Source organism: Pelodiscus sinensis, chromosome 24, assembly GCF_049634645.1.
Source record: "Pelodiscus sinensis isolate JC-2024 chromosome 24, ASM4963464v1, whole genome shotgun sequence".
In the NCBI taxonomy this organism is placed as follows: Eukaryota; Metazoa; Chordata; order Testudines; family Trionychidae; genus Pelodiscus; species Pelodiscus sinensis.
This window is the reverse complement of record NC_134734.1, coordinates 24,036,538-24,062,628: the sequence shown is the minus strand read 5'-3', so window position 1 is coordinate 24,062,628 and position 26,091 is coordinate 24,036,538. Positions and strand designations below refer to the sequence as shown.

Below are 26,091 nucleotides of genomic sequence, written 5' to 3'. Positions count from 1 at the left end.
TAAGTTGAGCCTTTATGATGGTGTCTTTGTAAAGTTTCCATGCAGCTTTTGGGAATTTTACTTTTGCTCTGTACCTTTTAATTAATGTTTAACGAATCTCATTATTTCTGTGTCATTCCCCTTAAAGAAATTAAATGCCACAGTGCTGGGCTGCTGTGGTTTGTTGCCCATCAAAGGGATGTGACATTTAATTACATTATGGTCACTATTTCCAGGCAGCCCATATGTAATCACCCCTTGCACCAGATATTGATCTCTGTTTAGGAGTAAATCAAGAATTCTCGACACTCTTGTGGGTCCCAGAACCAGATGCTCCTAGAAGCAGTCATTTAAGGTTTTAAGAAACTTTATCTCAACATCCCATCCTGAGGTGATGTGTACCTACTCGATATGGGCACAGTTGAAAGCCACCATATTATTATGGTATGTCCATTCATTATCCTAATTCCACAAAGATTCTGGGATGCCTGTTATAGGAATATCCCCATTCAATAGGGGGCACTCTAGTTCTCCCATCTTATTACTTAGATTTCTAGCGTTTATATATAAGCACTTGGAAAACTTGTCACTATTTAGATGTCCGCCATGACGTAATGGGATTAAGTCGGACTTTTTTACTCATTTGTTTCTCCTCTGTTCTTACCTATATCTTATCTTCCATCCTCTCCTCTAACCTCTCGACATACTTTTTCAAAGTGAATCTAATGTTTGTCATCAGAACCCATAATCCCAATAAAGGTTATTACTCCTATAACAATACAAGTCTTTGGCCATATCAATCTTAATGAGTGGTTGTGAAGTGCATAAAATGCTTCGATCTAAGGAAGCATCAGGCAATCATCATGAATGTTGCAATTACACTAGTTTGCCACAGTGGTCAATGGAGGCACGTTAAGGTGAAGGTCAGACAGGGAGTGGCTGGTGAATGAAAACAAATAGTAACAATTGGGAATACTCATGGCAACTAATAACCTGGGTCTCTTGACCCCGTCATGTATCTCCCCCGTGCCCTCACCCGCCCTGAGCTTATGAGGGAGCGAGTCCTCACATTGACAGCACGGAGGCCCCGGTCCCTACCTTTAATCTGGGCTTGTAAAGTGAAGGGGGTTAGGTATCGGCCCACACCGGTGAGCTCCTGAGAGGCCAACCTACCACCCTGCAAGCTGTATAACTCCCCCCGGTTGGTCAATAGTCACCAGTCGCTTGGGCGGGGGAGGTCTTGCCGCCCGTCGCGGGGTTACTCACGGCCCCTCATGGGGATTGTTGTGAATGTCGCCAAGGGATGTCATCACCGGCAACCCCGGCAGCGGGTTCTCCGGGGGCCTGTGGTCCGGGCTCCCCAGTCCTTTCCTCCAGCCGCTGTCCTGTTCCTCCAGCCGCTCTGCTCTCCGCTCGTCCGCGGTGTCTCCTTCCCCGGGCTCCCTTCTTCTCGGCCTCGCCGGCCGCTTCTGCCCTTCCAGCATCCCCGGCCACTTCGCCGGCACCGCGTCTCCGACCGACTCCGTTCCTCCGGCCGCTCCCGCTGCCCCAGCGTCTCCGTCCGTTTCCGCCCCCCCTCCAGCTGATCCGCCTTACGTTTAAACGTGGCACGCGGATCTCGGGGCATGCGCCACACTGCCGGGGGGGCGCCGGCTTCCCTTCCGATCCCTAGGGTCTCGGGGCCATCCGCGGAAGGGCACAGGGACGGGTGCACCCTGTCACAACCCCTCCATTAGACACTTACCCTCCGCCACTTCCAAATATTTCCCTGGGCGAGAGAATTGACCTGCTCTGTGTCGCACTTGATAAATCTGAAAGAATTCTGTTCTATTGGGTCACCACGACCCGCCAGAGAGAGCCGTGTTTCCAGGAACAGAGAAAGTTGCACATTCTGAGCAGTGGGTGATTTCATCATAATGGGTAAACATGCTTTAAAGCAAGGTTTGGTGTTCGGGTGTTTTGCTGTGATTTACCTCGCTACCACACATATAGAAATGGTGGACATAGGATAGATGGTAGTCCCTTTGGAGAAGTCTAGTCTTCATGTATCAAGAAGACAGTTCAAGTGGGTTGAACATTAGCAGCTTTCAATCTTGGATGCCTAGATCCCAGGATGCTCACTTTTGTAACAAGATCTGTTAATCCCCTTGCCATCTATAAGGGAGTAACAATGATGAACTTTGCATTGAGTCTGTGGTAAGATGTCAGAAATATGAAGTTGTGTTTCTGTTTCTGCATCTCACACCAAAGTGACTTTCGCCTCATTCTGCTTCTTTTCTCAACCCCTATAAAACAGGGATATTAAGGTGTTAATGCTGGAAATTATAGAGCCTTCTTCAAAATGAAGAATTCAAAGAACCTCAAAACACTCATTGGTGCTTCATACAGACAAAGGGGCAGAGTCTTAAAAAGTGTTAAATTATTCTGGGATTAGACGCCTCTGCAATGAGCAATAGAGTCACTTTAAAAAAATGGAGGCCAAAGTCTCTTCTGGCACCTCTTTAATTGGATCGTGACAGAGAGTCATGGAATATGGGCTATTTTATTTTCATTCAAATGTATTTTTTCATTGCTGTTTAAAGTATATTCCGATAGAAAAATAAGGTTCCCTATTGAAGGAAATCAGCACAGTTGCTTCAGGGACACAAAATAAAATGAAGTCAATTTGACCTTCTTCTCTGGATATAGGAGGCACTCCTAGGGATGCATTGTACAATGAAAACATCATTCATTTGCTTGCAGGGATGTTTTCTGCCACATGTGCACTCTCGACCCATAGACATCTCCTTCACCAAGAGCCCCTGATTTCCATCTCCTCTGGGTTTCTTCAAGGGCTCAGACAGCGGCATTCTCTTACAACAAGACCTCGCTTTTCTGTCAGCTCAATCGAAGAGAGAACGTTTGGACGGAGTCCAAGTTACATGGCTTTACTCAAACACCTATCAAAGAGTCCTGCTTCCTGTCCCAGGCCTCCATCCCTTCCCTTGACCTATGAGGAAATCATCTTAAAGCAGCCCTTTGAGACAGCGTTGGTGACACAAGGGGAGGTCTGGTCGTAGGTCAGGCTTTCGGCACTGTTGGGTGAATTCATTTTTGGGAGAGTGTTAGCTACGAGGCTTACATTGAATTTGAGTTTCTGCTACGGGAGGGAGAAGGAAGGCTCAATTGGGAATATAGATTTATACAAGCATTGTTCTTTCCCAATGCTAGATGGAGAGTGAGATCCAATACCTTTTGAAATCAACTGGAATAAGACCATTGCCTTTAATGTATTTTCTGTACGGACCTTAAGTCTCTGACCCCACTCTTGGTAAGAATGGAGTAAAATAGCTCTCTGCATCCTACAAAGCTGAGAATGAACTGCTCAATGGCCCTGTGTTTGACCAAGATGAAGTGAAAGGACCAAACTGGATTTCTGCTTATGAGAGCAAATTGTGCTCCTGATCCAGCTCTGAATCATCTCGACATTAGCTCTCATTGCACCACCGAGACACAGGGAATGCAAAGTGCAACGCGCATCGATGGGATTGGCCTTAACAATAATAATGCCCCACCCTGGGAAAGCAGCAGCCTCAAAAGCAGAATTTACCAAGGCAATCCAGTTTCTTTGATAATTAATTGAGACTTTGTGTAAAAAATGCATCATCAAGCTTCTCGGCAGCCCTAGAAACTGTATAAAAAGGCTCGTGGCTCAGAACTCTGCTAAACGCTTCTCTGGACTTCATCTCCTTGGTGATCTCGGTAAGTCCAATTTGACTCCATCTCTTTTTCCTCCAAGAGATGGCACAGAAGGGTCCATGCCCATTTCATGCTGAATACGGCATTGCCTCTCTGTGATTCTGATCATACATGGTGTTTCTTGTTCCATCATTCTCTTGTGTAGTAATTCAATTGCAGGTTGTGGTGGATTCTGATTTGAAGGCAAAGTGGAGATTTTAGGCGCAATCTTTGGAATTGCAAAACATGTTTCCTATTAACTAGAAATTGAATTAAGGTATTTAAATGTTTAAAGTAACTTCAAAAAATGCTTTGGTCATTGGTCACTTACCTAGCTGTGGAAAACATTTTCCCAGGTTAGTCTATACGCGACCAATTCAGCACTCTCCTCCTGCATTGTAAAAGAGCAGCTACCCCTCTCTTTTGGAAGGTTGGGAGACTTCTTAATCCTCCAGGTAGCATGAACCAATGAACAAGTTCCTATGTTCACAAGAGCACAAACAGCCGTGGAAGATGCGGCTCCTCAGATGGTGTAATTTTTGTTCACTCCATTGAAGTCACTGGGCCTGCGCTCATTGTAACGCAGTTCAGGATCATTTCTATGGGGAAAGAAAAAGATTCCACTCAAGTGTTGGTGAGTCCCAAGATTTGGAAAAGCAAAAATCCCCTCTATGAAATGAGACACACCTAATTTCCATTCTGAGGTTGACTCCTCTAAGGAAAGGAAAGAATTAGTAGGGAGAAGAGACAGAGAAAGAAGAAATATGAACAAATACAGACCCATGAACAAGCGGGTTAAATCCACTCCTCCTCTTTCTCTCAGGCCCCATGTAGACCTCCCCTCTAATAAGAACTGAGCGAGGAGACCATTCTTCCAGTAACGGCTTCTCTTTATTCTATCCCTGTTGTGTGTTTCAGGTTTATCTCCATCACACAAGGATGTCTTGCTATCCAGAATGCGGGGTGGCCCGACCCAGCCCAGTTTCCGGCACCTTCAACGAGCCGTGCGTGAGGCAGTGCCCTGACTCCCAAGTGCTGATCATGCCCTCGCCGATTGCTGTGACCATCCCAGGGCCCATTATGAGCACCTTCCCTCAGCACAGTGAAGTGGGAGCTGTCGGAGCCCCTGTGGTGGGATCGGGCTACGGGGGCTCGTTTGGAGCTGGAGGACTGTTCGGCTCTGGAGCTGGTTACGGGGGATTGTTTGGCTTGGGAGGATCAGGTGGTTATGGGGGACTCTGTGGTTATGGAGGTCGTTATGGTTATGGGGGAGGTTATGGCACTGGGGTATCTTGTCATAGGTACCTGAGTGCATGCGGCTCACCATGTTAGACACGGCACGAATCTCTATGGCCAAAGGAAAGACCAGGAAATGAATAGCAACCGATCGATTACAATATCAATTTCAGAAGGGCTGTGCCAGCCTGGCTCCAGCTGAGCTCCATGCGAGCTGTATCTGCCCAGCCCCTTTCTCTCATGGACCCATTTATAATGTCTTGCTAGGAACTCTTTCTGACAATTCTTTCCCCACCACATGCTTCTTCTCTTTTGCTCATTTGGACTCCCTCTGAATTACATTCACTGTGTTTGTACGAATCACGCAGTGGGAAGGGAACAGGGGTCTTCAGAAAGGCATCAGTTGCATATGTGTTGTGTTCTCAAAACTTGTAGCTCCAACAAAGGAAAAAGAACTTCCCACATCCAATGCGTCTGACGGAAGGGGGTGATGGTTCATAGCCAGTATTAATGTATTAATACACTAGGAATCCTTTTTTCCTGCTTTGTAATTGTGTATTGCAAATTTCATTCACATTAAAACCTCTGCTGCATCAGAATATCTGTCTTGTAGTTTTACTTGTTCTTCTTTCCTTGTTTATGAAATGGACTGGATTAAATTCATCCCTGCAGTTCAGGCAGTAGTACGCAATTTTCAGATTGCTATCTTGGAAGCTATGCCATGATGGGAGAATAAAGCCACTGAGAGGGTTCATGGTATTATACAAGCAACCTACACGGGTGTCGTATTCCTCCTTGTATTTCCTGTGTTAGCAAAGAGCCTTTTCCTGTCAAGATTTATACTTTAAATGTCTAAGTGGGTTGTTTGTTTTTTTCATTGAAAGAAATCCAATCACATGGATTGTGCTAAGCTTGTGGTTGTTTGCTTGCATCCTAGAGCCTTAGGTTTTTTAAAGGAGAAGAACATTGCTCAAGAAACTTGTCTATGTCTGCACAGCCGCATTCTTTGGGTTTTAGTTTAGTTTAATTTTCCTATAGAATGTCAAGTATCAAAGGGGTAGCCGTGTTAGTCTGAAGCTGCCAAAGCAACGAGGAATGTCAAGTGTACCTAACCTCCCTTCAATTCCCCCTCTAAACTTCCTCACGAAACTCCCTGGTAGCTGCCCCTGTTTGCAAAGCTCTCTGGTTGCTTACTCGCAGGCTTTACAAAGCCCTCACCTTCCTGAAAGCCCCGCCTCTGGCTAAGGCCTGACCAATGAACAGAGAGTCCTAGATTTCAAATCCTCCTTAAGAAGCTCACAGCTTCCAACTGCCAAGGACAACAAACGGTGCTTCGAACAAACAGCTCAGCACATGAATCTCCAAACAAACAAACAGTTACCACACACACACGCACTCACACACACACACACACACAAGCTCAGCAGATTGTTTGTGATAAGAGGTTACTTACTGCTTTCCTGAAAGAAACTCACACACTACAGAGAGCCAAACAAACAAACAGACGCACACAAGCTCAGCACACAGTTTCCTTCAGCAACCAGCAAGTAACCCCCAAACACAAACACACACACTTCAGACAGCCACTTACCCCAAGGGTCCCATAATCATTCCTCCTTCATCTGGAGAACTCTCAAACGAAATTCCCTGTTAGTTGTCCCTGTGTACAAAGCTCTATACCTTTCTCAATACCTTTATTAGCCCTGGTTTACACCAGGGAGTTATTTCAAAGTAGGTAAGATCCCATGGGAAGCAAGACTAAGAGAAAAAACAACTGAGGAGAGTTGGCAATTTTTGCAAAGGGACATTATTATGGGCCCAAAAGCATTACAGTTTGTAGGAAAGATAGAAATATGAAAGAAGGCCGCCTTGGCTTAACCAGCAGATCGTGTATGATCTAGAAATCAGAAAGGAGTCATATAAAAAGTGTAAGCTAGGTCAAATTACCAAGGATGAATATAAGCAAACAATATAGCTATGCAGGGGCAAGATTGGAAAGGCAAAGGCACATAACGCACTCAAACTAGATAGAGATGTAAAGGGTAACAAGAAGCCATTCTATAAATATATTAGAAGCAAGAGGAAGACCAAGAACAGGATGGGCCCATTGCTCAGTGAAGAGGGAGAAGCAATAACAGGAAACTTGGAAACGGCAGAGTTCCTTAATTACTTCTTTGTTTCGGTCTTCATCAAGAAGTCTGATGATGAAGGAATGCCTAACATAGTGGATGCTAATGCAAATGGGGTAGGTTTAGAAGATTTAAAACAAAAAACAAAAAAACAGGTTAAAAATTACTTAGAAAAATTAGATGTCTGCAAGTCGCCAGAGCCTGATGAAATGCATCCTAGAATACTCAAGGGCTACGTCTACACTGGCCCCTTTTCCGGAAGGGGCATGTAAATTTCATGAGTCGTAGTAGGGAAATGCGCGGGGGATTTAAATATCCCCCGCGGCATTTAAATAAAAATGTCCGCCGCTTTTTTCCGGCTTTTAAAAAAGCCGGAAAAGAGCGTCTACACTGGCCCCGATCCTCCGGAAAAAGCGCCCTTTGAAGTAGGAATAAGAGCCTCTGGAAAAGGGCGCTTTTTCCGGAGGATCGGGGCCAGTGTAGACGCTCTTTTCCGGCTTTTTTAAAAGCCGGAAAAAAGCGGCGGACATTTTTATTTAAATGCCGCGGGGGATATTTAAATCCCCCGCGCATTTCCCTACTACGACTCATGAAATTTACATGCCCCTTCCGGAAAAGGGGCCAGTGTAGACGTAGCCAAGGAGCTGACAGAGGAGGTATCTGAGCCTTTGAAAATGAGAGACAGAAAAAAGGCAAATCTAGTGCCCATCTATAGAAAGGGAAATAAGAACAACCCAGGAAACTACAGACCAGTCAGTTTAACTTCTGTGCCAGGAAAGATAATGGAGTAAGTAATTAAGGAATTCATCTGCAAATATCTGGAAGAAAATAAGGTGATCGGTAACAGCCAGCATAGATTTATAAAAAACCAACCATGTCAAACCACTTTGATAACTTTCTTTGACAGGATAACAAGTTTTGTGTATAAGGGAGAAGTGGAGGACGTGGTATACCTAGATTTTAGTAAGGCATTTGATATGGTCTCATGTGATCTTCTTATGAATAAACTTGGAAAATACTACTTAGATGGGGCTACTATAAGGTGGGTGCATAACTAGCTGGATAATTGTTCTCAAAGAGTAGTTATTAAAGGTTCACAGTCATGCTGGAAGGGCATTACAAGTGAGGTTCCTCAGGGGTCTGTTCAGTATCTTCATCAACAATTTAGATGATGGCATAGAAAGTACAATTATTAAGTTTGCAGATGATAGCAAGCTGGGAGGGGTTGCAAATGCTTTGGAGGATAGGATCAAAATTCAAATTATCTGGACAAACTAGAGAAATGTTCTGAGGTAAATAAGATGACGTTTATTAAGGACAAATGCAAAGTGCTCTACTTAAGAAGGAACAGTCTTTTTCACACACACTGAATGGGAAGCGACTGTCTAGGAAGGAGTACGGCAGAAAAGAATCTAGGTGTCCTAGTGGACCACACGTTAAATATGAGTCAACAGTGCGATGCTGTTGCAAAAAAAGCAAACATGGTTCTGGGCTGCATTAACAGGAGTGTTGTGAGCACGACACGAGGAGTCATTCTTCCGCTCTACTCTTTGTTCATTAAGCCTCAGCTGGAGTATTGTGTCCAGTTCTGGGCACCACATTTCAAGAATGATGAGAAGACATTGGAAAGGATCCAGAGAAGAGCAATAAAAATGATGAAAGGTCTCAAAAACATGACCTCTGCGGGAAGACTAAATGAATTCAATTTGTTTGGCATGGAAAAGAAAAGACTAGATGGGCCATTCAAAGGGCTAGAGTGTAGAATTAAACATGCAATTATTAATAAGGGCCAGTCTGCACAGCAGGGCATAAATCGAATAATGCTACACAACTTGACCTATTGCAATTGTGTAGCTTAATTTGAAATAGCTTAATTCGGCTTTTGGCGCTGTCTACACAGCTGGAAGTTGAAGGAAAAGCTATCTTCCTCCAGCTTCCCTTACTCTTCATGAAATGAGGATTACAGGACTTGGAGTAAGAAGTCCTCCACATCACCATTCTTTCGAAATAATGGCTTGCAGTGTAGACATGCTTTTTTTATTTCAGAATAAACTCAGCAGCTGTGTAGACATGGGCTAAGTTTCTTCAGCAATTTTTCTTTCAAAAACCTAGAGCTCTGTGATAGAAGGACTCCCCCAGAAGCTTACCACAAGCCATGTGACTGGTCTCCTTGCAATGAAAAAAGAACCTACTTAGCAATTTAACGTGAAAATCTGTGTAAATCTTTGCAGGAAAAGGCTCTTTGCTAACGTAGGCAATACAAGGAGGAACACAACACCGGTGCAGTGGCCTGCGTAATACCACGAAGCCTCTCTGTGGTTTTATTCTCTCATCAAGGCATAGCTTCCAAAATTGCAATTTGAGAATTGCCTATGGCTGCCTGAACTGCAGGGATGAATTTAGCCCAGTCCATTTCATTAACAGGGGAGGAAGAACAAATAAAAGAACAAGACGGATATTCTAATGCAGCAGAGTTTTTAATGTGAATGAAATTTGCAATACACAATCACAGAAAACGAGAGTACACAGGAGGAAGAACGAAATCCCAGTGTTGTAATATGGGCTGCGAACCGTCACCCCCTTCCCTCAGATGCATTGCATGTGAGAAGTTGCTTTTCCTTTGTTGGAGTTTCAAGGTTGGACAACACATCACATATGCAGCTGATGCCTTTCTTAAGACCCCTGTTTCCTTCATGCTAGGGGATTCATACAAACAGGGTGAACATAATTCAGAGTGAGATGACATGTGCATAAGAGAAGAAGCATGTGGCTGGGAAAGCATTGGCAGAAGGAGTTCCTAGCAAGACATTAGAAATGGGTCCATGACAGAAAGGGGCTGGGCAGATACAGCTCATGTGGAGCTCAACTAGAGCCAAGCCAGCAGGGTGCTTCTCAAATCGATATCGGAATCTATCGGTTGCTGTTCATTTCCTGGTCTTTCCATTGGCCATAGAGATTCCTGCCGTGTCTAGCATGGTGAGCCACATGCACTCAGGTACCTATGACAAGATACCCCGGTGCCACAAGATCCTCCATAACCATAACCTCCCCCATAACCATAACGACCTCCATAACCACAGAGTCCTCCGTAACCAAAATGCCCCCCATAACCACCTAGTCCTCCCAAGCCAAACAATCCCCCGTAACCAGCTCCAGAGCCGAACAGTCCTCCAGCTCCAAATGAGCCCCCGTAGCCGGATCCCACCAGGGGGGCTCCGACAGCTCCCACTTCACTGTGCTGAGGGAAGGTGCTCATAATGGGCCCTGGGATGGTCACAGCAATCGGTGAGGGTCTGATCACCACTTCGGAGTCAGGGCACTGCCTTACACACGGCTCGTTGAAGGTGCCGGAAACTGGGCTGGGTCGGGCCACCCCGCATTCTGGATAGCAAGACATCTTTGTGTGATGGAGGGAAACCTGAAACACAACAGAAGACAGAATATCGAGAAGGTGTAGGTATTGTTAGAACACTCGTCTCTTAGCTGGGTTCCTATTGTAGTGGGGTCTGTATGGGGCCTGATGGAAAGAGGAGGAGGAGTGCATTTAGATACTTCGTTCAGGGATATGTATTTGTTCCTGTTTCTTTTCTCTGTTCCTCTTCTCCACTCACAGTAAAGTCCCCTTCCCAGGGGCCCCTTTGAAACTACCTCAATGACTGAAATTCAGCTAACCTGGAAACAGTGTAACTATTTCATTGGTGGGAATTCTGTGTCTATTGAAGACATTTCTCCAAGGGTATGTCTAGACTACATGCCTCTGGCGACAGAGGCATGTAGATTAGGCTACCCGGCATAGGAAAATGAAGCGGCAATTTAAACAATCACCACTTCATTTAAATTAAATGGCTGCCGCACTGTGCCGATCAGCTGTTTGTCAGCTCAGCGCTCTAGTCTGGATGCTCCATGGTCGACATCAAAGGCATTTGTCGACCTCCCCGGTATGCCTTGTGGGATGAGGTTTACCGGGGAGGTCTACAAATGCCTTTGAAGTCGACCACGGAGCGTCCAGACTACCGCGCTGAGCCAACAAACAGCTGATCGGCTCAGCGCGGTAGCCATTTAAATTTAAATGAAGCGGCGATTATTTAAATCGCTGCTTCATTTTCCTATGCCCAGTAAACAAATCTACATGGCTCCGTCGATGGAGCCATGTAGTGTAGACATACCCCAAGAGACTACAGATGGCTTAGCGCTAGTCTGTTCCTTTCATGAGAGCAGCCAATATCTCCCTGCAAACCAGTAGTGTCTCCCTTCATAAAGTGGCTCTGTGCTTTTCCAAATCTTGGGAGTCACCAACATTTGCTGATGACTGAAGAGAAACTTTTCCTTTCCCATATAAATCACTACGGAGAAGATCCTCCACTGGAGTGAAATGAGTTCAGGTCCAGTGACTTGAAAGAAGCAAATCACAATTACACCATGCGAGGAGAAGCATCCTCGTTTGGCTTTTTTCTGCTCGTAAGAACATAGACAGCTAGAATACAGTAGCAGAGTGCTGAACTGGCCATTTGTGGACTAAACTGGGAAAGTTGTTTTCCTAGTCTAAATGAGAAATAGCTAAAGGACATTAAAGTAACTTCAGAAAGGATTATATGTCGTAAGTCAATTTCCAGTTCATAAGAAATGTTTTTCAATTGTGTGTGATGCTCCTAAAATCCACATTTATGGCTTGAAATCATGAATCCACCACTACCAACAACTACAGAAGATAATTATGGAAGAACAATATCATGCGTGATAAAAATTACATAGAATAAGTGCGAGATTCAGTCCAAAATGGAAATGGACCCTACTCTGATCTATCTTGGGGTTGAAAGAGATGGAGTCAAATTGGACTTACCGAGATCACCGAGGAGATGAAGTCCAGAGAAGCGTTTAGAAGAGTTCTGGGTTGTGAGGCCTTTTATACAGTTTCCAGGATGGCCTGGAGGATTTATGATGCATTTTGTACAGCAACCCCCAATTAGTGATCATACAAACTTGGTTGCTTTGGCCCATCCTGCTTTTGATGCAGCTGCTTTCTCAGGTTTTGGCGTGTATTAGGCTAATCCCCTTGATGCTCATTTCACTCTTCATTCCTTGTGTCATTCCCCTGCGTTTCTTGGTGGTGCAATGAGAGTGAATGTCGAGGTCATTCAGCGCTGCCTCAGGAGCACAGTCTAAATAAGTAGAAATCCAGTTTGGTCCTTCCACTTCATACTGGTCACTGTTTGGGGACACTGGGCAGCTCATTCTCAGCTTGCTAGGACGTGGAGAGCAATTTTTCTGCATTCGGACAAATATGACATGAGTCAGAACCAATTCCCTTTGAAATCAAATGAAATCTCTCCATTGCCTTCAGTGTATTTTTTGTCAGGGCTATCAGTCTCTAATTCACCTTTTGGCCTGGGGAAAGAAAAATGCCTATGTACTAGATATTCCCACTTCAATCTTTTCATAGAATCATAGAACACTAGAATGGGAAGAACCTCAAGAGGTCATCAAGTCCAGTCCCCGGCCCTTACGGCAGGACCAAGCACCATCTAGATCATCCCTGCCAAGTGTCTGTCCAACCTGCTCTTAAATATCCCCAGAGATGGAGATTCTACAACCTCCTTTGGCAATTTATCCCAGTGTTTAACCACCCAGACAGGCAGGAAGTTTTTCGTAATGTGCAACTAAAACCTCCCCTGCTGGCATTTAAGCCCATCATAAGAACATAAAGATATAAGTGTGGCCAGACTGGGTCAGACCAAAGGTCCTTCCAGCCCAGTGTCCTGTCTGCCCACAGTGGCCAGTACCGGTGCCCCAGAGGGAATGAACAGAACAGGCAACCATCAAGTGATCCCTCTCCTGTCACCCATTCCCAGCCTCTGACAAACAGAGGTAGGGACACCATTCCTGCCCATCCTGGTTAACAGCCATTGATGGACCTAACCTCCATGAATCTATCTAGTTCTTTTTTGAACCCAGTAAAATCCTGGTCTTCGTAGCATCCTCGGGCAAGGAGTTCCACAGGTTGACTGTGTGCTGCATGAAGAAAAACGTCCTTTTGTTTTTTTAAACCTGCTACTCATTAATTTCATATGGTGATCCCTAGTTCTTCTTGTCCTATCATCAGAGGTCAACGAAAACAATTTTTCTCCCTTCTCCTTGTAACAGCCTTTTAGGTACTTGAAAATGGCTCTCATGTCCCCCCTCAGTCTTCTCTTTTGTAAACTAAACAAACCCAATTCCTTCAGTCTTCCCTTATAACTCATGTTTTCTAGACCTTTCACCATTTTTGTTGCTCTTCTTTTGAGCCTCTCCAGTTTCTCCACAACTTTCTTGAAATGTGGTGCCCAGAAGTGGACACAATACTCCAACTGAGGCCTAATCAGTGCACAGTAGAGTGGAAGAATGACTTCTCGTGTCTTCCTGTTAATGCAGCCCAGAATCATGCTTGCTTTTTTGCAACAGTGTCACACTCTTGACATATTTAACTTGTGGTCCACTCTGACCCCTAAATTCCTTTCTGCCGTACTCCTTCCAAGACAGTCGCTTCCCATTCTGTGTGTGAGAAATGGATTGTTCCTTCCCAAGTGGAGCACTTTGCATTTATCCTTATTGAACCTCATCCTATTTACCTCAGACTGTTTGTCCAGATTATTTTGAATTATGACCCCCCTAATCTCCAAAGCGCTTGCCACCCCTCTCGGGTCCCAAATCTGACCCTTGGAATCCCCTTTTTCTGTCCATCCAGCATGACTGTAAACTATTAATAACTCCTCTCTGAGAACGGTTATACAGACAGTTCTGCACCCACCTTACGGCAGCCTCATCTAAGTTGCATTTCTTGATAAGTTTATTGCATAGTTTATTGAGAAGAAGGTCGTGTGAAAACATGTCAAATGCCTTAGGGTATGTCTACACTACCACCCTAGTTCGAACTAGGGTGGTAATGTAGGCATACCGCACTTGCAAATGAAGCCCGGGATTTGAATTTCCCGGGCTTCATTTGCATAAGACGGCCGGCGCCATTTTTAAATGCCGGCTTGTTCGAACCCCGTGCCGCGCGGCTACACGCGGCACGGGCTAGATAGTTCGAACTAGCAAGCCATTCCGCACTATCTGTACACCTCGTTCCACGGGGTTTGAACAAGCCGGCATTTAAAAATGGTGCCGGCCGGCTTATGCAAATGAAGCCCGGGAAATTCAAATCCCGGGCTTCATTTGCAAGTGCGGTATGCCTACATTACCCTCCTAGTTCGAACTAGCGGGGTAGTGTAGACATACCCTTACTGAAGTGTAGATATGCCACATCCATCACTTCTCCCTTATCCACAAAACTTGATATCCTGTCAAAGAAAGCTATCCGATTGGTCTGACATGATTTGTTCTTTACAAATCCATGCTGGCTGCTACCTATCACCTTATTATCTTCCAGATGTTTAAAACTATCCCATGTCGTCAGTCAAGGTATCGGGGTTGTCCCAGTGGGTTCCTGACAGGTCCTCTGCTCTGTCGGTGATGATATACTTTTGGCTCCATGCATGCATGCGTGCGCATGCTGCCTCTAACGCATTAGACCCCGTTCACTTGGGTCAGCACAGCAGACCTCTGAGCCCCCAGAAACGACAGATTCAGGCCAGGATGAAACCAATCAAGCAGGTTTATTGCCAAATGCATTGGAATGAAACTAAAATATCCCAAATTCTGTGACTCTATGCATGACCCGATTAAAGGAGTGACACGAGAGACCTTGGCCTCTATTTTTTAAAAGTGACTCTATTACTCATTGCAGAGGTATCTAATCCCAGAATAATTTAACACTTTCAGAATACAGCCCCTTTGCATGTGTGAAATACCCAGGAGTGTTCTGAGATCCTTTGAAATCTTCATTTTGAAGAACACTTTATAATTTCCAGCATTAACACCCTTAATGTCCCTGTTTTATAGGTGTCGAAAAAGAGGCACTTTGTGATGAGGGTCACATGAGTATGAAGTGCAGAAACAGAAACTCAACCCGATATTTCTGACTCCTTCTGCCAGAGGCTATATGGGAAGTTCATCACTGTTACATTCGTAGGAATGACACAGGTAGTAATATTGTCTTAATTAAAACGTGCGGAAACAAAAGACAGGACTATGCAGCACTTTAAAGACTAATAAGATGGTTTATTAGGTGATGAGCTTTCATGGCTACACCTCTATTACTATTCTACATACAAGGCTCTACATTTAGCCGTTTGGAATGGAAATCCATCAACCATATGAAAAAACTTGCACAGAAAGGATCTGAGGAAGTGGCTCTGGCCCACGAAAGCTCGTCACCTAATAAACCATCTTGTTAGTCTTTAAGGTGCTGCGCAGTCCTCTCTTTTGTTTCAGCAAGATCAAACTAACTCCATCTCTATTAATTAAAACGTGTGCATCCTTCGATACTCATAAATTATCTGGACAAAGGGGTAATCAGTGAGGTGGTAAAATTTGCAGATGATACCAAACTGCTCCAGATAGTCAAGTCCAAAGCAGACTTTGAAGAGCTTCCAAAGGATCTCACAAAACTAGGTGATTGGGCAACAAAATGGCAGATGAATTTTAATGTTGATAAATGCAAAGTATTGCACATTGCTATACAGGCAGTCCCCGAGTTACGCGGATCCGATTTACGTCGGATCCACAGTTACGAATGGACCCTCTCCCTGGTCTCCAGCAGACCAGGGAGAGGAAGCAAAGCAGTGGAGCACGCGGGCAGCGGATAGCCCAGACAGAGAATAAGACAGAGAATATCTTATTGCCTCTGTATAAATCCATGGTACGCCCACATCTTGAATACTACGTACAAATGGGGTCACCTCATCTCAAAAATGTATCTTGGCACTGAAAAGGTTCAGAAAAGGGCAACAAAAATGATTAGGTATTTGAAACAGCTGCCATCTGAGGAGACATTAAGAAGACTGGGACTTTTCCTTATTGACTTTCTTAAAACTAGTCATGATTTTATAGACCTCTATCATATCCCCCCTTTTGTCTCCTCTTTTCTAAAGTGAAAAGTTATTTACTCAGTCCCATAACACAAAAACTAAGGGTCACCAAATGAAATTAATAGAGAGTAGGTTTAAAATAAATGTAAGGAAGTATTTCTTCACACAACGCCCAGTCAACCTGGGGAACTCCTTGCCAGAGGACATTGTGAAGCCCATGTCTTTAACAGGGTTCAAAAATAAGCTACATAAATTCACAGAGGATAGATCCATCAATGGCTATTAGCCAGGATGGCTAGGAATGGTGTCCCTAGCCTCTGTTTGTCAGAATCTGGGAATGGGCAACAGGGGATTCCTTGTTGTGTTCATTCCCTCTGGGCACCTGGAATTGGCCACTGTTGGCAGACAGAATACTAGGCTAGATGTGGTCTGTCCTGATATGGCCGTTCTCATGTTCTCATGGCCTTCACCTTAACGTGTCTCCATTTACCTCTGTCGCAAACTGGTAGAATTATAACTTTCATGGTGGATTGCCTGCGGCTGGCTCCGATCTGAGCATTTCAAAGAGCTTCATAATGACTCAGTCAGTGGTGAATGGCAAGTGGCCAGTGAGGTTCAGGATATTCAGGTTGTTATTTCTCAGGAGTAATCCTAATCTTACTTTTTTTTTCCTGATTTCTCAATCACTCTCTTTCTGACCTTCATCGTAACCTGCCTCCGTTCCCCTCTGCAGCAAACTGCTCTAATTATAACTTTCAAGGTGGATTGCCCGAGGCTGGCTCTGATCTGAGCATTTCAAAGCCCTTTGCAACCTCTCATTATGTGTTACGAGTATTATTATTGCAGGAGCAATTGTGTTTGTTGTGAGTACGTGTTCCAAAGATAAATCATAGATCCACTTTTAACATGTTCGTCAGAGTCCAAGATGCCATTCCAGGATTCGGTTTAAGATTCCCAGCCTCCGACTTTGGGACCCTTTCAGGGTATGTCTACACTACAGCGCTATTTTGAATTAACTTAAACAGAAATAGTTAATTCAAATTAAGCTAATTCGAAATAGTTTTTGTGTGCAGATGCGCTATTTCAAAATAGCATTTTGCTATTTCGAAATTGCGCGTCCACACTGAGGGGACCCTGAACCGAAGTTAAGGCTGGCCAGAACCAGTACTGGCAGGGCATCAGGTAAGGACTTAGTGTGTGGGGCTGCTGCCTCAGGCTAACTGAGGTCCGTGCTTAAAGGAACCCGACCCCCACCCCGGACAGAGAGTTCTCAGGGTTCCCCGCTTGCTTGTCTACCTCGATGAGGGACAGCAAAGCAGTCCTGTCCTGGAGTGCCCTGAGTGCCTGCACTCGGGACACCACAGTACTCGGCCACATGGAGCCAGAGCTGCCCCATGGCACACTGGTACCTCTCGTGGGGTCGTTGCTATCAGCCCAGCTGCACTTGCTGCAGGCTGCCATCCGGGGGGGAAGAATCAATGGGGGGCTGTCAGGATTCAGGAGGCCCTGCGGGAGAGCGTCCACCCCAAGGAGCCCTCAGAGCCACCCCAGTCCTCCCTACCACAGGCTCATGCCCCATTCCTCCCTCACGTCCTTCCACTTACTTGTCCCTAGCACGCCTTCCTGATGTCAAATAAAAGACACGTATGTTCAAAAATAGTAACTGGGTTTATTGAACAAAACTGGGGGGGGGGGGGAATAACCTCTGGGGAGACTGGGAAAAGGAGGTGGGAGAGGAGAGGGGTAAACCTGGGAGGAGGGAGCTGGAAGGGGGAAGCCAGGGGAAGAAGGGGGAGGGGAAGCTCAGGGTTGGGGGTCTTTCCGGACCAACTTGATTTTCATGCAAACCTGCTCCTGGATTCGCATGTGGCCTTTGGTGGCCAGGCTGGCAGCTACCCTGCCATAGATGGCCATGTTCCTCCCTCTAGTGCGGAGATCATGGATGTTGGGGGCATCCCCCCCAAACCTGAATAAGGTCCATGATCTCCACCCTGGACCAGGAAGGCGCCCGCCTTCTCCAGCCCCCGTCAGGCTCCTGGGAGCTGGCAGACTGCTCCTGGGGAGCAGTGGAGGGCTGGCTGCCAGTGGCTTGCTGGCTCATGTTTTGGGGCCTCTGGGTCAGGGGCCCTAGTGGCCACTGCTGGCTCTGGGCTGGCAGGCTTGGAGCTGGCACAGGCCCTGTGGCCTGGGTCTACCCCTTTAATGGCTCCAGGGCTGGGGGAGAGGAGCTTCAACTGGGAGATGATTCCTCCAGAAGTTCAGCAACAAAACTATAAAATGAGCCAAGCCACAGATGAGTCCCTATGCGACTAATCATCAGCTAGTAACAGATGAGGAGTTCCCAAGAAAGCAGAGCCTTAGAGTTTAAGGTCAATGGTATGGATGTAGCACAACTTGTCGAGACGCCTGGGATGTATTCCTGGCTGCCACTCCTTTTCTATGAGACCTTCAGCTTAACGTTACGGTGTTTCTCTGCATGATCACCGTCATGGAGGATGTTCCACTTCCTCAGAACTCAGAATATCAAAGCTCTTCCCAAACACTCATTAAGGGTTTTGATGTTTGAAATCTTGTACTATTAAGATAATGACAGTTTGTTAGTGGAGAACGCCCTTGTTTTGAGCAATGGAATCACTTTACAAATGTCTGCCACGGTCATGCAGGTCATTCCCCTAGACAGCTCACAGTTTGGGATCTTTAGATTTCCGTAAATGAAATTGGGGGGGGGCGGTTCTGTTAAACTTTGAAAAGGAATTTCTATAGGAAGAGCAGAAGAGCAGCCTGCATCAATGAGCACAACTCTGTGCATGGCCAGGGCAAATAAATCAAAACAAGGCTCTTCACCCTCGTCTGGTTAGAGGAAACCGTCGAGGGTGTTACACTGGAATAGGCGTTCCCATCCTGGTAGGCAAACTTTCTGCGAGTTAAACTTAAAAACCAACAAATAGTCTGGTAGCACTGTAAAGACGAACAAAACATGCCGATGGGATCATGCTTTCGTGGGCACAGCCCACTTCTCTGGATGCCCGGAGTGTTGGATGTCCAGAACCGAAAACATGTTTTGTTCGTCTTTGAAGTGCGACCAGACTGTTTGTTGGTTTTTAAGTTTATCCAGTACAGACTGACTCGGCGACCCCTCTGAAGTTTCTGGGAGTTGTCTGTCTTGCCTATTGAAGGAGGCAGATCCTGCTGCAGGTGCTGTAAGAGTAGGCAGGGAGGATGTCCCGAGCCTTTTTGTCAGAGACTGGGAATGGGAGACGGTTGAGGGGTTACTGGATGGTTCCCTGTTCTGTTCACTCCCTCTGGGGCACCCAACACTGGCCACTGTGGGCAGCCAGGACACGGGGCTAGATGGACTTTTGGTCCGACCCAGCCTGGCCGCTCGGATGTTCCCATATTTTTATGCAAATGTTCCAGATTTTTTCCATAGTTTTTATAAACGATTGCAGTGCATGTGTCCACCCTCCCCCGTCCCTCACCTCCGAGCTCTAGTGACGTCAGGGGGGTTGGATGTCGACTGTGCTTTAATCACCACGAGGGGCAATTCACCTCTGCACGGAGGGGCGGCACAAAAGCTGTAGAAAAACGTTGGCCCTTGCCAAGCAGGCCCACTGACAAGGAGAGCCAAGGAGATCTCAGGACCCCTTCTCTCAAGGCCCCAGCCCTTCTGGGAGCATGGAACCGGGCCCCCCGCCACCTCGCCCAGGGGCCTGTGGAGGCTGTCGGCTCCCCTGCTGTTAAGGGACAGAAGTGATGGTTCTATAGTGTCCTCTTGCTGGGGGAACTCTCACGCCAAAGGGCCAGACAAACCCCCCCAGGGTAATGACTCCTACTGACTCCCGCGGCTGCTGGATCAGAAATCCCTGGTGCGCAGACTCTGAGAATGCCCTGAGCTCCTCCTAAGAATTCCAGGAAGAGCAGTTTCTGAGGGGTAGTGCGGTTCATCTGTTCCAGCAACAAGGCGTCCTGCAGGCGCCTTAACAACTAGCACATTGATGAGCTGCCGTGGGCTGGAGCCCACTAGGTCAGATACAGCAGCCCACGAACGTTTATGTAGCTATATAGTTTAGAAATGTGTCTGTCTGTCTGTCTGTGAATCTGTTTGTTCCAGAACTCCTCCTACACGGTAAGAGCCAGGACCGCCAAATCGCTTTGAGTTAGGAGAAGAGGAAGCTGCATATCCAAAGTCAGGGGTTGGCTGTACCAGGACAATGGGATGTGCCTGGAATGAGACTGTGTCCTTTCAAACAGAAGGGGAGGGGTGTGAGCAGCAACAGTTACACTCACCCATGACCAGAGGGAGGTAGCAAGCACCTCAGGATGCAGCCACTGGCTGGCATCTACTGCCCTAAAGAGCAGTTGCCAGCTGCTGCACGAGCCCCACTCCTCTGGGCTAGCCACAGGGAGTGCCACCACACGCCCCACAAACACTCCAGGGCAGCCCCAGGGAGGAGCTGGCGCCAAAGTCCATCCCCTGCCCTGAGCCCCTCTTCACCCCCTGCTCTGATTCCTGCATCCCTAGCCCCTGCCCTGAGCCTCTCCTTACCCCCAACCCTGACCCCCATCTCCAGGCCCCTGCCCTGAGCCTCTCCTTACCCCCCAACCCTGACTCCCACCTCCAGGTCCCTGCCCTGAGCCTCTCCTTACCCCCAACCCTGACCCCCACATACCCCCATCTCCAGGTCCCTGCCCTGAGCCTCTCCTTACCCCCCAACCCTGACCCCCACATACCCCGATCTCCAGGCCCCTGCCCTGAGCCTCTCCTTACCCCCCCAACCCTGACCCCCACATACCCCCATCTCCAGGCCCCTGCCCTGAGCCTCTCCTTACCCCCTAACCCTGACCCCCACATACCCCCATCTCCAGGTCCCTGCTCTGAGCCTCTCCTTACCCCCAACCCTGACCCCCACATACCCCCATCTCCAGGTCCCTGCTCTGAGCCTCTCCTTACCCCCTAACCCTGACCCCAACATACCCCCATCTCCAGGTCCCTGCCCTAAGCCTCTCCTTACCCCCCAACCCTGACCCCCACATACCCCCATCTCCAGGTCCCTGCCCTGAGCCTCTCCTTACCCCCTAACCCTGACCCCCACATACCCCCATCTCCAGGTCCCTGCTCTGAGCCCCCACAAGGCCCCTCTCTTACTCCTACACCCCCCACACTGCCAGCACCTTGCCCTGATGGACCCGAGCAATGCCCAGTGAGTCTTCTAGTGACCAAATGAATGTATTAGTCTTTAAGGTGCCTCAGGACTTGTTGTTTTTAGGAAGAACTGTGCAATGCCCCCAACACACACCAGCTGGGCCTACACCAAGCAGGATTCCTTCATGAAACAGTAGACTGTACAATGGACACGGTTCTGCCTGTCCTTCTGAGTCATTCCCATTCCCACACAGTCCCAAAGATGAAACCATGCCTCACAGGTCCAATAAACCGTCTAGGATGAAAGACACCTGCTAGACTCTTATGCATGTCATGTCGTGTAAGGCTGAGAACACAATAACTCTGAACACAATTACATCCATTCAGGGAGTCACATGCACAAGAAAATGGATTAAGAGCTAAAGAGAGAGGGTGGCGCCGTTTCTCCAGGCAATCTGAGAAATTGTATAAAAGTCCTCACAACTCAGGTTTCTTGAACCACTTCTCTCGACTTCTCCTCCTCGATAACTTGGGTAAGTCTGATTTGGCTGAGTCTTTCTATACCTAATGGGATGTCATATTAGAGATGGTTTTAATTTAGGACTCCATTTTGCCCATAACTCTGTGATTGTTGGCTATATGAAGGGATCTTTTCCATTTTAAAATGATTATTAATAAGTTGCATGTTTTTGGAGACATAGTTTAGAAATTAATGCTACAGCTTGAAGAGGGACATTGACGGACCTCCACATGTATCCAGTATGGCTATTCCTAAGTCCTATGTGCACTAGAAACAATTTTATATGTAGAACTGCAAATAATGTAGGTTACTTTAAGCCCTTCATTCTGCTTTAAAGGGCTGGTTTCTACTGGCTCAGGATCTGGTTCTCGGTGCTTTATTTTGACAAAAGAATATTTTTTCTATTCATTCATTAGCAAGTACACAAATTATAGACGCTAAAGCTCCATTCTGTGATTCGGGAGAGAAGTGGTTCGCATGCTGAAACAATGGGAACTTATCTTAACAAATTTTGTCCCTGCCTACTTTGCACAAATATTTTGTAATAGGAATAAAATCACCCTGCGCACATGGCAGAAATATTGTCTATTCTCTGTTTGCATAGCCCAGTCAGTACGCTGCAAACACAGAACTGAGAAAGGTTCAAAGGGGTTGGATAGAAGAGAGACTAAGGTTACTTCTACTCTACAGTGTTTTGACATCGAAACCTGCCTTTTGGTGACAAAACAGTGACAATCTTTTCCACTGCCTTGCAATTTCTGTTGGGAAGAACATCCAGTTCTGGCAACAAACATTTCCAGTCCTGCCAGAGACTTGTGTCTTTTCCCCTCCCTTTATTGTTGACAGAGCCAGTGTGGAGTCTGCTGTTTGTTTTGTCAAGAGAACTGGCTTCCACCACTATCCCATAAGGCCTGCCCTGCTGGCTGTGCTCAGTGTTCTGTGATCTCTGCTGCCCTGCAGGGTACTCCCCTCCCCTTTTAAAGGTTCTGGAAGTATGTGACAGCTGAGTGAGCGGCTCTGTTTGGAGAACAAAGAGCAAATCATGGGACTGCTCCTGTTCGACCTTGCACTAGGCACACAGTAGCAGGCAGGCTGCTGCTACAGGAGGAGGGTCACAGGCCACTGTGCTGCTTTGACACTCCTCAACACCAAGGGCTCCCAGCAGCTGAAGAGGCTGTGGGAGAACTCCAGGGGAATTCCAAGATGCACAGGGATCAGCTCCGCCTTCCCACAGCACGGCAGCATGGGATACCTACTCACAGTGCATTGCTCACATTGTCAATGATGGTACCCCCAGTTTGGACATGCTCTGTTGACAGAGGGAGCAAGTGTGAACACCTTCTAATGATTGTGGGTGTTGACATAAGTTATGTCGACAACCCTTGGTAGTGCAGACACAGACTAAGAGAGAGGGGAGCCAGAGACTAGAAAGAGGAAACAGGAAGGACTATAGAGCTAGCAACCGAGGAGCTTGGGCATAATTTTCCTGCTCCATTTCTCTCTCTCCCTTTCTCGTTCATGGCCTCTATTACAATAGTTAACTGAGCCTTTGCTCTTTTCATTGGGCTGGCTCTAATACATTGTTGTTGACTCTTTTCCTTCCTGTGTTTCAGGTTTACTTTCAACGCAGGGAGATGACTTACCAGCACCAAAAGATTTCTCATTGCTGGGGCTATAGCCCCTGCAGTTATGGGAGCGGTGGCGGCTACCGGGGCCACTACGACTGCTATCGGCCAGGGTGCTACTCTAGGCCCTATAGATGTGGCTGGGGGTATGACAATGGCTGTTACTACCCTTCTTCTTCCCGTTGGGGCCATGGGTGTGGGTACCAATATGGAAGATGCTGGCCATGTTAAATCCCGCAAGAAGAGCCTCAGAACAAGGAACAACCAGGAAATGAAAAGCAGGAGATGGATTCACAACTGAGCTCACGGGCAATGGCTTTCTGAAATGCTGACCCTCCACAACCCCTCAGATCTGTGAGCGGTCAGCAATTCTGTCCATTTGCCCCACATCTGTATTTCCCAAATTCCTCTTTATTATTGTTCCTTCTACTCTCCACTTCTCCTTTAATTATCTGAAGGCCTGAAGCTCAATCCCATGAAGGTCCCTTTAGGCCGGTGTGACAGTCAGTGACCTAGGGATCTGCGGGTTGGGACAAACAACATTTATACTCACTCAGTGCCCCTTCCTGGCAAGAGAGGCCTGTGCCTTGTTTTAAGCCCTTTCTTTAACTAAATGTCTTTTCTTTTTTCATGTAACTGTGCCATGGAAAACGTATCATGGAGAAGCAGCGTAGCGCTCTGCTTGTGCTGGGCTTTGTCTCGTTTGACCCTAAGATTAAATAAGTGCAGTAAAATCATTGCAAGCAAAACTCAGTTATCAAACTCCCCAGGAGCCACGAAGCAAGAAGAACATCTGGTGTGAAACATCACCTCAGAAGGGGTGATTCTTGGCAGACCCTCTCAGAAACCTGGAGACGTGGCCTTTCTTCTCTGCATTGTTTCTGTCTGCACCCATGTATGCCTTTTCTTATTCACAGTAAACTTTTTGCATCAGAATATCTGTTTTCTGGATTTCCTTTAGGCTCCACGCCTTATTCCCCAGCCTTTGTGGCCCAGATTTAGTGAGCTGCTTTCACGCCCAACTCCCACGGAAATCAGTAAGAAAGAGGCATCTAAATACCCTTTTGAACCCAGGAGTGTGGGTGACCCTTCCGTCCTGGGCAGGGAGACATACGTCCCACTTGAGCCTTGAGGTGGGAAAAGAATCCGGTCGGGCAATCATAAAAGGTTTTTTCCAGCCATTCTCCTGTTTGTCCCAACTAAGCCAAGCAGGGTGATGGTCATTCCTTCCCATTCCGAACAACTAGCGCTTTTAGGTTGAATACCGATTCGTAGGAGCTTGATACGTTCCACAATGTGAGGAGGGGGGGGGGGAAAGGAGTCTGCCGCTTCCCTCCCACACTCAATGTGAAAGGAGTCTGCCGCTTCCCTCCCACACTCCTGAGAACAGCCTGCTGTCCCACCCCCACGTTATTCCATCCTTGCAATGTGGTTTCATTAAAAGTGCTTCTGAAATCTCCTGCCCATCAGGCAATCTCACATTAAGCGCCACGTCGGGTGAGGAGGCGGTAACGGTCACTTGCCTAAAACCGTCCATTTTCCGATGACATGCCAGATATCTCCCGGGGGTTACAGCCCCAGCAGTGAGCAGGAAATGAGAGTTCCTATTTCCCTCCCATATGGGACTACACGTTGCACAGGGGGTCTTATACCTTGCACAGGGGTTCTTACACGTTGCACAGGGGGTCTTATACCTTGCACAGGGGTTCTTACACGTTGCACAGGGGGTCTTATACCTTGCACAGGGGGTCTTACACGTTGCACAGGGGGTCTCACACCTTGCACAGGGGGTCTCACCTTGCACAGGGGTTCTTACACGTTGCACAGGGGGTCTCGCACCTTGCACAGGGGGTCTCGCACCTTGCACAGGGGGTCTCACACCTTGCACAGGGATTCTTACACCTTGCACAGGGATTCTTACACGTCATCGCACCTCGACCCTCTTCCATGAAAAGCAAAGACTCCAGAGCACCAGGAAGCGGGACCAAACCCTGAGCCACAGGAACCCGACACCTGGCGGGGCAAATCCAAAGCTGCACTGCCCCAGGTGGGGGGGGGGCAATACACGGGAAGGGCGGGGGCGCAGCGGAGGGGCCAGGAGGGGAGGCTGAGGGGCGGGGCTTGTTCCGGCTGCAGACGAGCAGGGGGCGGGGCTCAGAGTGACGGGGCGGGGCGAGCCCTCAGGAGCCACCACGTGCGGAGGGGGGGGCTGGAACCGGACCCTGCTGCCCGGAGCCCGCAGGGCTTTGCCCAGGGGCTCCGGGCACCAGCAAACCAAGGCGGGGCGGGGCGCTAGGGGGCGGGGCGTTAAGGGGCGCTAGGGGGCGGGGCGGTAGGGGGCGGAGCTGGGCGGGGCGCTAGGGGCGGGGCGTTAAGGGGCGCTAGGGGGCGGAGCTGGGCGGGGCGCTGGGGGGCGGGGCGTTAAGGGGCGCTAGGGGGCGGGGCGGTAGGGGGCGGAGCTGGGCGGGGCGCTAGGGGGCGGGGCGTTAAGGGGGCGCTGGGGGGCGGGGCGCGGCCATGGCGGCCGCTCGCGGAAGCGGGGTTGTGGGGCTCGGCGGGGCCCATCCCCCGCGTGGGGGGCCCCGGGTACCGCCTGGGGGTGGCTGAGCCCGGGGGGGGGGCTCTTGTTCACCTCCGAGAGCCCCCCCGGCCTGTGATCCCGCGCGCCCTGCCCCCCCCCCCGGCCCCCTGCTGCCAGCGGCGGGTATCGGGCAGGGCGAGCGGGGCCCCGCGCATGCGCCTCTGTTGAACCCTCCCCCGCCCTGCTCGGCGCGGGGTCGGCAGCCTGGGGCCCGCG

General features: G+C 47.9%; 1 long non-coding RNA gene across 1 annotated transcript; it reads left to right on the top strand.

Moving 5' to 3' along the window:
• The first annotated feature begins 21,542 nt into the window (after window positions 1–21,542).
• LOC112545912 (uncharacterized) lies at window positions 21,543–24,230 on the top strand. The gene is made up of 2 exons (XR_003089500.2): window positions 21,543–21,682; window positions 23,283–24,230. It is a non-coding gene; the product is annotated as an uncharacterized LOC112545912 (long non-coding RNA).
• Window positions 24,231–26,091: the final 1,861 nt, after the last annotated feature.